A 13,111-nucleotide genomic window follows, 5' to 3' on the forward strand; every position below is an offset into this window, starting at 1 on the left:
ATACGATCTAACGAACAAAATCATAAAACAAGAGCCAAAGCAACTGGGTAAGCATTTTAAGCTTAGTAAGTTTCAAGTAATGAAATCGGCTTGACTACAGTATTACATTCACATAGCTAACTAAGTCACTTTATTAACACACATTCTCATAATCATACTTACTTCACACTTCAACAACATATATATACAAGGTATCAACCTTCTAAAAGCCGAAAGTTCGTTAGCCAATTGCACGAATACTATTTAAAACGAATCGACTTTCCAAGCACATGCAAACATACCTTATCGTTCGGGTTAGTCGAGCGTATTTATTGAATTAGTTACAGCACAAAACGCTCACATTCAAACCCAAGTCTCTTCGGTATTTAACCGGATATAGCCGCAAACCCCTTGCCTTCGGGTCTTAACCGACATATCAACTGCATAATGCCTCGGGTTAGCCCGATATATCAACTTGCATAATTGCCTTCGGCTTAGCCGATATACGCAACTCGGTCAGGATATCAACCGTAATGCCTCGGTCATAGCCCGATATATTCCAATGCTCAGCACACATATACAATAATCATAACACATCATACATTCTTCGTTACTAAGGCTCAAACACAAAACATTATTAAACTTTCAAATTCGGCTCAATAGCCACACACAAAGAGTATGATTCAATTGGCTTATAACATAGTCCTAAGCACATTCGACTATCCTCATAGTATGACTATCATTCAATATAATCAAGTAGGGTCATACCGAAGACTACCTCAAATGTCGTCGAACGACTCAATGGCTATCAATACTTTTTCCTTCCCTTATCGGATCTAGTTCCCCTTTGCTCTTGAGCTTAAGTTCAACAAAATTTAAAATAGTCATTAATCGACTATTCAAGTATACTTTCAGAATAATATATATATTGATCCGACTTCACACACATAGATATAGTAAGCTTTATAATAATCAATAAATAATTCATCGGCAAACTTTCATTAATGTTTACAACAAAATCACATATTCACTACGAGCTGTTTCCTGAGCATAGTTACTAAATTATTTATAACTGGAGCTACTAAACTCCAAATCACTTGCCGTTAATTTTCCCTGAATATAGACTCGTATATCTTCCATCCATAAAATTTCAGAATTTTAGGCTTGGCCAATCAATACCAGATTTTTCTTAAAGTTTCCCCTGTTTCACTGTTTGACTACTCTGACCACTCTTCACTAAGAATCCAATTTCTCACTTTACAGAATTCAAAATGTGTTGTATTTGATCTCATTTGAAACTAGACTCATTAAGGAGTCTAAGCATATAAATTTTATCTTATAATCATTTTTGTACAATTATAATGATTTCTAAAAACAGAACAGGGAATCCAGCAGTCATTTGACTCAGCCCCACAATACTTCAAATATCTCAAGATCGGTAACTCTTTTGTTTTATAGTTTCTTTTGTAAGAAAATAGACTCTTCAAGCTTTAATGACATAATCATTCAGCTTCTAATTCAACTCCTACAATTTATGGCGATTTTCCAAAATCACCTTACTGCTGCTGTCCCCAAACAGATTATTACCAAATCAAATACTAACATTAGCATTTCACCTTAATAGCTAGCTTACCAAGCCTTAATTTAACATATAATTCACCCATATCATATTCAGCTATATATACATTTACCATATTTCCATTTCAGCATATATAACTAATATTTATTCCGAAATTTTAATATCTAATTGCTTATAACTTTCTTCGGATGTCGTCGACTAATTGATCGGCTACTCAACTACTTTCGATTTTCCCCGATCTAAATCCAATTTCTTGGTTTCTTGATCTTAACATATTCAAATAAATCTCGTTTTAACATATTTTCATTCAATTTAGTCTAATAACGCATAAATGGGTAAATTACATTTTACCCCTAATATTTCGCACTTCACAATTAGTCCTTATTCCACAAAACACCAAATACACAAATTTGGTCACACTCCTTAAGGGCCGAATCTTCCTAGTACCCATATAAGTCCATACATTTCATTATTCCACCTTTGAGTCCTTCAAATATTATTTTGTAATTTAGCCCTAACTACTCAAAATCACCAAAACTTCAACACAAAACATATTAATCTTTAACATATCTTTCATTTTTCATCAACAACTATCAAAAAGCTCAAGCACTCATCAATGGCAAAACACAAAATCATCATCAATTCACAAAATTGAACCATGGGGTTTAAAGAACACAAAGCAATGATATCAAAAATGTGAAAATTATCAAAAACCAAACAAAAGACTAACCTTCCTTAGGTTTCAAATGACCGAATGCTATCCTCCTCTCTTCCTCTCTACAACCGGCCAAGATGAACAAGGTGATAACCTCTCTCCTTCTTTTTTTTTTTCTTTAGTATCCTTAATATTTCTTTTATCATTTCTTTCTTTTACTTAAACTAATGTCCACTCATGGAAATTACCACATAGTCTAATATAAGCTCCATCATGGCCGGCCACTAAGTATAAAAAAAAGGGGTATTGACATGCAAAGTCAATATTTCACTCCTTGCTTAAATTGGTCCTTATAAATTACCCTATCACATTTTTTACAACTTTCTCACATAAGTCCTATGGACTAAATTCACATGCAATTGACTAAATCGAAGCTTGAAATTTTCCACACATTCATAATCACATATTTAGACAATAATATCACATTCAACATTTTGGTGACTCGGTTTAGCAGTCCCGAAACCACTTCCCGACTAGGGTCAGTTTGGGCTGTCACAACTCTCCCCCACTTAAGAAATTTCGTCCCCGAAAATCTTACCGGTGAATAGGTTTGGGTATCGTTCTTTCATCGAGCTCTCAGTTTCCCAAGTAGCTCCTCGATCCCGTGTTTGAGCCATAACACCTTAACTAACGAAACCCTTCTGTTTCGCAATTCTTTCACTTCACGAGCTAGGATACGAATCGGTTCTTCTCATAACTCAAGTCAGATGAATTTCAACTTCCGAGGGATAATCACATGTGACGGATCGGATCTATAACGTCGAAGCATCGAAACATGAAAAACATTGTGAATCCTTTCAAGTTCAGGGGGTAAAATCAATCTATATGCCACTGGACCAATTCTTTCGGATATTTCATACGGCCCAATGAACCTCGGACTCAATTTGCCCTTACGGCCGAATCTGAGTACCTTTTTCCAAGGCGAAACCTTAAGAAACACTTTATCTCCAATCTGATATCAATGTCTTTCTTTTCAAATCCGCATACGACTTTTGACGATCTGTCGCTACCTTCAGACTTTCACGGATTACCTTTACTTTCTGCTCGGCATCTTTAATCAAATCAACTCCGAAAATTTTACTTTCACCGAGCTCGGTCCAAAACAATGGTGTACGGCATTTACGACCGTACAAAGCCTCGTAAGGTGCCATCTTAATACTTGATTGAAAACTATTGTTGTAAGCGAATTCAATCAAAGGTAAATACTGTTCCCATGAACTACTGAACTCGAGGATGCAACATCTCAACATATCCTCAAGTATCTGAATTATCCGCTCGGATTGACCATCGGTTTGTGGATGAAAAGCGGTGCTAAAATGCAGCTTGGTACCCAAAGCTTCTTGCAATTTCTTCCAAAATCGCGAGGTGAATCTCGGATCTCTATCCGACACAATAGAAATCGGTACCCCGTGTAATCTCACAATCTGAGAAACATACAATTCAGCTAGTTTATCCAATGAAAAATCCGTACGCACGGGGATAAAGTGAGCCGACTTAGTTAGTCTATCGACAACAACCCAAATCCCATCTTTCTTACTTGCTGACAATGGCAGTCCGGACACAAGGTCCATTGTGACTCGATCCCATTTCCACTCGGGTATCATGATCGGCTGAAGTAGTCCTGAAGGCACTTGATGTTCCGCTTTCACTTGTTGACATATTAAACATCTCGAAACAAAGTCGGAGATGTCTCGTTTCATACCATGCCACCAAAACTGACGTTTCAAATCGTTGTACATTTTTGTACTCCCCGGGTGAATTGACATCCGGCTACAATGGGCTTCGTTCAGAATCATCGAAATGAGTTCTGAATTCCTTGGAACACATAAACGACTTCTGAACCTCAAACAATCATCACCATCAATTTGAAACTCCGATTCCTTGTTCGGAACACACTCAGCCCGTTTTGCAACCAATTCATCATCGACTTTCTGAGCTTCACGGATTTGATGAGTCAATAATGGTTTGGCTTTTAATTCAGCTACTAACACATTGTCGGGTAGAACAGACAAATGCACATTCATCGCTCGTAAAGCAAACAATGACTTCCGGCTTAAGGCGTCCGCAACCACATTAGCCTTTCCCGGTGGTAATCAATGACAAGCTCGTAATCTTTCAACAACTCAAGCCAACGTCTTTGTCGCAGATTCAAGTCTCGCTGAGTCATCAAATATTTGAGACTTTTGTGATCCGAAAATACATGGCACTTTTCACCAAATAAGTAATGTCGCCATATTTTCAAAGCAAATACGATGGCAGCTAGTTCGAGATCATGGGTCGGATAATTTTTCTCATGTGGCTTTCATTGTCTCGACGCATAGGCCACCACTCGACCTTCTTGCATCAACACGCAACCCAACCCAAGTAGGGATGCGTCACTATAAATGACAAACTCCTTGCCTGATTCGGGTTGCACTAGAATTGGAGCTTCAGTCAGATGAGTTTTCAGTTGATCGAAACTTTTCTGACACTTCTCCGTCCATTCGAACTTAACATCCTTTTGAAGTAGCTTCGTCATTGGTGTGGCTATCATCGAGAAACCTTTGACAAATCGTCGGTAATAACCGGCGAGCCCCAAAAAGCTCCGAACCTCAGTAATATTTCTCGGAGGTTTCCAGTTAAGTATGGCTGAAATTTGTTCGGGTCAACTCGAATACCCGATGCGGATACCACATGACCAAGAAGCTAACCTCTCTTAACCAGAACTCACACTTACTGAACTTAGCATATAACTGCTTATCCCGTAAAATTTGCAACACTAGTCTCAGGTGCTCAGCATGTTCGGTCTCATCTCTTGAATAGACCAAGATGTCATCAATGAACACAACTACGAACCGATCCAAATATGGTCTGAAGATCCGATTCATCAAATCCATAAATACTGCCGGGGCATTAGTGAGCCCAAACGGCATCACTAAGAATTCGTAGTGACCGTACCTCGTTCTGAAAGCAGTTTTGGGTACGTCTGAATCTCGAATCCGCAACTGATAATAACCCGATCTCAAATCTATTTTTGAGAACACTGAGGCCCCCTTTAGTTGATCAAACAAATCATCAATACGCGGTAATGGATATTTATTCTTTATCGTCACTTTATTCAGTTGACGATAGTCAATGCACAACCTCATGGTTCCGTCCTTCTTTTTCACGAACAATACTGGTGCACCCCAAGGTGAGAAACTTGGCCGAGCGAAACCTCTATCTGTCAATTCTTGCAGCTGAGCTTTCAACTCTTTTAACTCAGTTGGTGCCATACGATACGGAGCTATCGAAATCGGCGTAGTCCCAGGTACAAGCTCAATACCAAACTCTATCTCCCGAACAGGTGGTAAACCCGGCAATTCTTCAGGAAAAACATCTGGGTATTCACAAACCACCGGTACAGATTCAGGTTTCCTTTCTAGTTCTTGGTCATCCAGTACATACGCAAGGTATGCTTCGCACCCTTTTCTTACATATTTCTGGGCCAACATTGAGGATATTACAGCTGGCAACCCATCCAAGTCCGTAGACTCAACTCGGATTACTTCGTTATTTGCACACCTCAAATCAATAGTCTTGCTTTTGCAATTCACAACCGCATCATGCACGGTCAACCAATCCAACCCAAGGATAACATCAAATTCATCAAACGGCAAAAGCATCAAGTCCGCCGGAAAACAGAAACCTCGAATTGCTAGGGGACATTTCTTACACACTTTGTCGACAAGCACGTAACGACCCAAGGGATTTGACACCCGAATTACAAACTCAGTAGACTCAATAGGTAAAGTCTTACTGGATGCTAAGGTTTCACATATGTAAGAATGAGTAGAACCGGGGTCAATCAAAGCAATTACATTAGTATCAAAGAGAGTAAAAGTACCGGTAATAACATCAGGCGAAGAAGCATCCTCGCGGGCACGTATAGCATATGCTCTAGCAGGTGCACGAGCCTCGGATCTGGTCGTAGCATCTCTAGATCCTCTCTGACCACCACTAGCATTGCCCGTATTTCTAGATGGTCTACCTCGAGCAGTGGTAGCACCCGGTTTCCCACTCTGATTTACATTCTGTTCAGACAGCCTCGGGCAATCTTTAATGAAGTGGTCCACTGATCCGCACTTGTAACAGGAGCGGTCATGGAATCTACAACTCCCTGAATGCCATTTACCGCAATGTCGACATTCCATTCTGTCTTGACGTTCATTCCCAACACTGGCGACCGAAGTGCCTCGTGTACCCACAGGGGGTCGATCACGATCTCGTCTAAAAAGGCCCGAAGTGCCTCTAGACCGGCCCACATCATTTCGAAATTTCTTCGATGCCTGTTGAAGAGACTTTCCCGAGGATCTTTTACGAAACTCCCCAGTTCCCACATCAGCTTTTTGTTTTTCCTTTCTAAGCTCTTCGGCTTTACAAGCTCGCTCGACAAGTACTACGAACTCTCGTATTTCAAGAATGCCAACGAACATTTTTATATCTTCATTCAGCCCATCTTCGAAGCGTTTACACATGACAGCCTCGGACTAAATACATTCCCGAGCGTATCTACTAAGTCTAACAAATTTTCACTCGTAATCAGTAACTGACATAGAACCTTGCTTAAGCTCAAGAAATTCCTTCCGTTTTTGATCAACAAATCTCTGACTGATATACTTTTTCCGAAACTCAGTTTGGAAAAACTCCCAAGTTACTTGCTCCCGGGGCACAACAGAAGTCAGAGTACTCCACCAATAGTAGGCAGAATCACGTAGCAAGGAGATAGCACACTTTAGGCATTCATCGGGTGTACAAGATAGCTCATCGAGTACCCGGATAGTGTTGTCCAACCAAAATTCAGCTTGCTCGGCATCGTCGCTATCCGTAGCTTTAAATTCAGTAGCCCCATGTTTTCGAATTCTGTCAACTGGGGCTTATTTGACCTTATTTTGTCAGTTACCGGAGGTATTGTAGGTGCGGGGGTGGTGTTTGTCGGGAATGGAGGTTGTGGAACAGCCGTATTAGTTCGAATGTATTGGTTGAACCAATCATTCATCACGCTATAGAAAGCTTGTCTAGCTTCATCATTCGGGTTACTCGCATTAGGTTGAGAGTCCACCGGCGCTGTCCCTTGTGCGGGAGCAGGCGCTACACTCTCAAGATCATCAGCTACCGCTCGTCGGGATCGGGATCCATTACTATAAATAAACACATTTGCAAATGTCAGAAATCACCACACTATCAATTAATCACATAAAATGGCATGTATAGCTAGACCCCAACACATTACGGTAGTCCTAGAATCGACTAAACCTGGCTCTGATACCAATCAATTGTAACACCCCGAACCCGAGACCGTCACCGGAGTCGAACACGAGGTGTCAACAGACTTTAAAAAAAATTTTCCAGACACTGCCAATCTGCGTAGTAGTCGCTTTAAAAATCATATCTTGAGTTTCACAACTCAAAAATCAGTTTCGTTATTTTTCCCTGAAACTAGACTCACATGCCCATCTACATAATTTTTTCTAGAATTTTTGGTCGGGCCAATTAGTACAGTTTATTAGTCAAAGTCTCCCATGTTACAGGGATCGACTACCCTGACCTTTGCGCATTACGACTTGGATATCTCCTTGTACAGGGCTCCAATACTGATGCCGTTTGTTTCTATAGAAACTAGACTCAGAGAGGAATCTACACATATATGGTATGACTCCTAATTATCTCTGGTTAATTTATGGTAAATTTTTAAAGTCGAAACAGGAGATCCAGAAACCGTTCTGGCCCTGTTTCACGAGAACTTTAATATCTCTTAATATACTGTTCATATGATTGTTTCGTTACTTTCATATGAAAATAGATTCATCAAGGTTCGATTACATAATTTATTCACTATTTAATTCCATTCCTACAAATTTTTGTGATTTTTCAAACCTACACCACTGCTGCTGTCAGCATCTGTTTTCAAGGTAAACTTTACCTATTTCGTGGTTACCATGGACCAACTAGGGTTTTGTCATACATAGGTCCACGTATGATCATATTTAGCCATTCCAATGGCTGATCATTTGCCCAACACTTCCATTCCAAACCATAGTCACATCGTGAAACCATATATACATACATAAACACAAATGGTCTAATGCCATACTCCACTTCTACGAGCCATTTTCGCATGGCTTTACACACATACATCACAAAAAGTACTTAAACAACAGGGGGTAGTCCTATACATGCCATATCCAGAGTTCACTAAAAGAGTGCCAAAAGAGCTTTGATAGTGTGGATGACTTCGACTTCGCTGATCCCGAATCCGATAGCTAACGAACAAAATCTATAAAACAGAGAGCCAAAGCAACCGGGTAAGCATTTTAAGCTTAGTAAGTTTCAAGTAATGAAATCGGCTTTGACTACAGTATTACATTCACATAGCTAACTAAGTCACTTTATTAACACACATTCTCATAATCATACTTACTTCACACTTCAACAACATATATATACAAGGTATCAACCTTTCTAAAAGCCGAAAGTTCGTTAGCCAATTGCACGAATACTATTTAAAACGAATCGACTTTTCCAAAGCACATGCAAACATACCTTATCGTTCGGGTTAGTCGAGCGTATTTATTGAATTAGTTACAGCACAAAACGCTCACATTCAAACCCAAGTCTCTTCGGTATTTAACCGGATATAGCCGCAAACCCCTTTGCCTTCGGGTCTTAACCCGGACATATCAACTTGCATAATTGCCTTCGGGTCTTAGCCCGGATATATCAACTTGCATAATTGTCTTCGGGTCTTAGCCCGGATATATCAACTTGCATAATTGCCTTCGGGTCTTAGCCCGGATATATCAACTTGCATAATTGCCTTCGGGTCTTAGCCCGGATATATCAACTTGCATAATTGCCTTCGGGTCTTAGCCCGGATATATCAACTCGCATAATTGCCTTCGGGTCATAGCCCGGATATATTCCAATGCTCATGCACACATATATCAATAATCATAACACATCCATATCATTTCTTCGTTACTAAGGCTCAAACACAAAACATTTATTAAACCTTTCAAATTTCGGCTCAATAGCCACACACAAAGAGTATGATTTCAATTGGCTTTATAACATAGTCTCTAAGCACATTCGACTATCCGTCATAGTATGACTATTCATTTCAATATAATTCAAGTAGGGTCATTACTCGAAGACTTACCTCAAATGTCGTCGAACGACTTCAATGGCTATTCAATTACTTTTTCCTTCCCTTTATCGGATCTAGTTCCCCTTTGCTCTTGAGCTTAAGTTCAACAAAATTTAAAATAGTCATTAATCGACTATTCAAGTATTACTTTCAGAATAATATATATATTGATCCGACTTTCACACACATAGATTATAGTAAGCTTTATAATAATCAATAAATAATTCATCGGCAAACTTTCATTAATGTTTACAACAAAATCACATATTCACTACGAGCTGTTTTCCTGAGCAGTAGTTACTAAATTATTTATAACTGGAGCTACTAAACTCCAAATCACTTGCCGTTAATTTTCCCTGAATATAGACTCGTATATCTTCCATCCATAAAATTTTCAGAATTTTAGGCTTGGCCAATCAATACCAGATTTTTCTTAAATTTTCCCCTGTTTCACTGTTTGACTACTCTGACCACTCTTCACTACGAATCTAATTTCTCACTTTACAGAATTCAAAATGTGTTGTATTTGATCTCATTTGAAACTAGACTCATTAAGGAGTCTAAGCATATAAATTTTATCTTATAATCATTTTTGTACAATTTATAATGATTTTCTAAAAATAGAACAGGGAATCCAGCAGTCATTTTGACTCAGCCCCACAATACTTCAAATATCTCAAGATCGGTAACTCTTTTGTTTTTATAGTTTCTTTTGTAAGAAAATAGACTCTTCAAGCTTTAATGACATAATTCACTCAGCTTCTAATTCAACTCCTACAATTTATGGCGATTTTCCAAAATCACCTTACTGCTGCTGTCCCCAAACAGATTATTACCAAATCAAATACTAACATTAGCATTTCACCTTAATAGCTAGCTTACCAAGCCTTAATTTAACATATAATTCACCCATATCATATTCAGCTATATATACATTTACCATATTTCCATTTCAGCATATATAACTAACATTTATTCCGAAATTTTAATATCTAATTGCTTATAACTTTCTTCGGATGTCGTCGACTAATTGATCGGCTACTCAACTACTTTCGATTTTCCCCGATCTAAATCCAATTTCTTGGTTTCTTGATCTTAACATATTCAAATAAATCTCGTTTTAACATATTTTCATTCAATTTAGTCTAATAACGCATAAATGGGTAAATTACATTTTTACCCCTAATATTTCGCACTTTCACAATTTAGTCCTTATTCCACAAAACACCAAATACACAAAATTTGGTCACACTCCTTAAGGGCCGAATCTTCCTAGTACCCATATAAGTCCATACATTTCATTTATTCCACCTTTGAGTCCTTCAAATATTTATTTTTGTAATTTAGCCCTAACTACTCAAAATCACCAAAAACTTCAACACAAAACATATTAATCTTTAACATATCTTTCATTTTTCATCAACAACTATCAAAAAGCTCAAGCACTCATCAATGGCAAAACACAAAATCATCATCAATTCACAAAATTGAACCATGGGGTTTAAAGAACACAAAGCAATGATATCAAAAATGTGAAAATTATCAAAAACCAAACAAAAGACTAACCTTCCTTAGGTTTCAAATGACCGAATGCTATCCTCCTCTCTTCCTCTCTACAACCGGCCAAGATGAACAAGGTGATAACCTCTCTCCTTCTTCTTTTTTTTTTCTTTTAGTATCCTTAATATTTCTTTTATCATTTCTTTTCTTTTACTTAAACTAATGTCCACTTCATGGAAATTTACCACATAGTCTAATATAAGCTCCATCATGGCCGGCCACTATGTATAAAAAAAGGGGTATTTGACATGCAAAGTCAATATTTTCACTCCTTGCTTAAATTGGTCCTTATAAATTACCCTATCACATTTTTTTACAACTTTCTCACATAAGTCCTATGGACTAAATTCACATGCAATTGACTAAATCGAAGCTTGAAATTTTCCACACATTCATAATCACATATTTTAGACAATAATATCACATTCAAACATTTTGGTGACTCGGTTTAGCAGTCCCGAAACCACTTCCCGACTAGGGTCAGTTTTGGGCTGTCACATGTCAAACCAGATCTGATTTGTAAGAGTGCTATGGTTTCATATCTGTAAATCGAGGAAAAGGGGTAATTTTCTTCAAATCAAATCTCGTAATTTGTTTTTGCTGAATCATTTATGGTGCTTAATCAGTTTTAACATGTGTGTTTTTGGTGTGGTGTTATTTTGTTCAAGACTCAGATCTGTATAAGAGCTAATTAGATTTGAATGGTAGGAGTGTTGCAAATTTCAGTAGTGCCAATCAGATTTTTGTACGAAGGTGTGTGTCTTGACCATAAGTAAATTATGTGTATTTGGTGATATTTGAATGCATCCTTGCCCTAATTGTGACTAACTGATTTCATGAGTGCCTTTGGAGTAATAGCCGAATGAGATTTGCGCCCTTTTCTAGGGTTGGCTGAATGTAAGTGTCCCCTATCTATGGTTTCTGGTATGGCCAAATGTGAGCAAGTGAATTGGGCGCCATAACCGATTGTGTATGAGCCCTAACTATGTTGGTTGAATATGTGTACTCTATTATTGTATGTTACTGTTACTGATATCACATGATTTGTGATGCGAGCACATGCTTACTAATATTGATTAATCATTGAATTGAAATTGATCACATATTCAAGCTTGCCTACTATTACTATTAAATTTATTGCATGACTAAGCATATCAATATTGTTATTATTATTATTGATTGCATGTTGAAGCATGTTACTGAAATAATTATGCTACAGATATGCTCAATATGCCATAATACATTGCATACGGTTAGGACGATATGTAAGGAGGAAGTTACTGACAGTTTATCTGCAATTATTGGTGGTTTATCCACAAATTACTGGCAATTTATCTATACTTACTAGTGATTTATTCATAACTTACTGGTAGTTTTTTTTGCAACTAGTGGTGGTTTATCCATAACTTACTGGCAATTTATCTAAAATTACTGGTGGTTTATCCACAACTTACTGACAGTTTATTTGCAATTCCTGGTGGTTTATCCATAACTTACTAGCAGTTTATTTGTAATTAATGGTGGTTTATCCATAATGCAATGTATAAGGATAGATGAGTTTTAGGGAACTCTTACTGTGGTGTGTAACGAGTGTTGGGTAGGAACTCTCTATAATACAAAAATTGCATTTTCATTCATAAAATACACAAGCATATTGTCAACTCTGTGATTCTATACTATTGTGATTTTATGAAAAAACTGCTAGCTTGTATGTTATGTCTACTGTATTGTAGTGGATATTTATGTTTAAGACTCACAATGAGCTTTTTAAGCTCACCCCTTTGTTTACCATATTACAGATAACCCGCGAGGTTAGAATTCAGACACGACACGTAGAGGATTATCTCAGACTTTTCTGTTAAAATGTATTTTCATCAACTTTATTTTTATAAGTTTTTATTTGGGTCTGTATTATTTTTAATTGGACTGTGGCATGGGTCCAAACTTGGTATTCTGGGAATTTTGCATTACATTGATAAACGTTAAAACTGGTTAAATTAATTATTGGATTAATTATGTATGAAATATGCATTTAAGTAAAGTATGATAATCTCATTTTTTCCGTTGTGCGACACTGAAACTGGATTTTCTGAAAAGTGAACTCAATCAAATA

The sequence above is a fragment of the Gossypium hirsutum genome, chromosome D10 (genome assembly GCF_007990345.1).
Source record: "Gossypium hirsutum isolate 1008001.06 chromosome D10, Gossypium_hirsutum_v2.1, whole genome shotgun sequence".
NCBI lineage: Eukaryota > Viridiplantae > Streptophyta > Magnoliopsida > Malvales > Malvaceae > Gossypium > Gossypium hirsutum.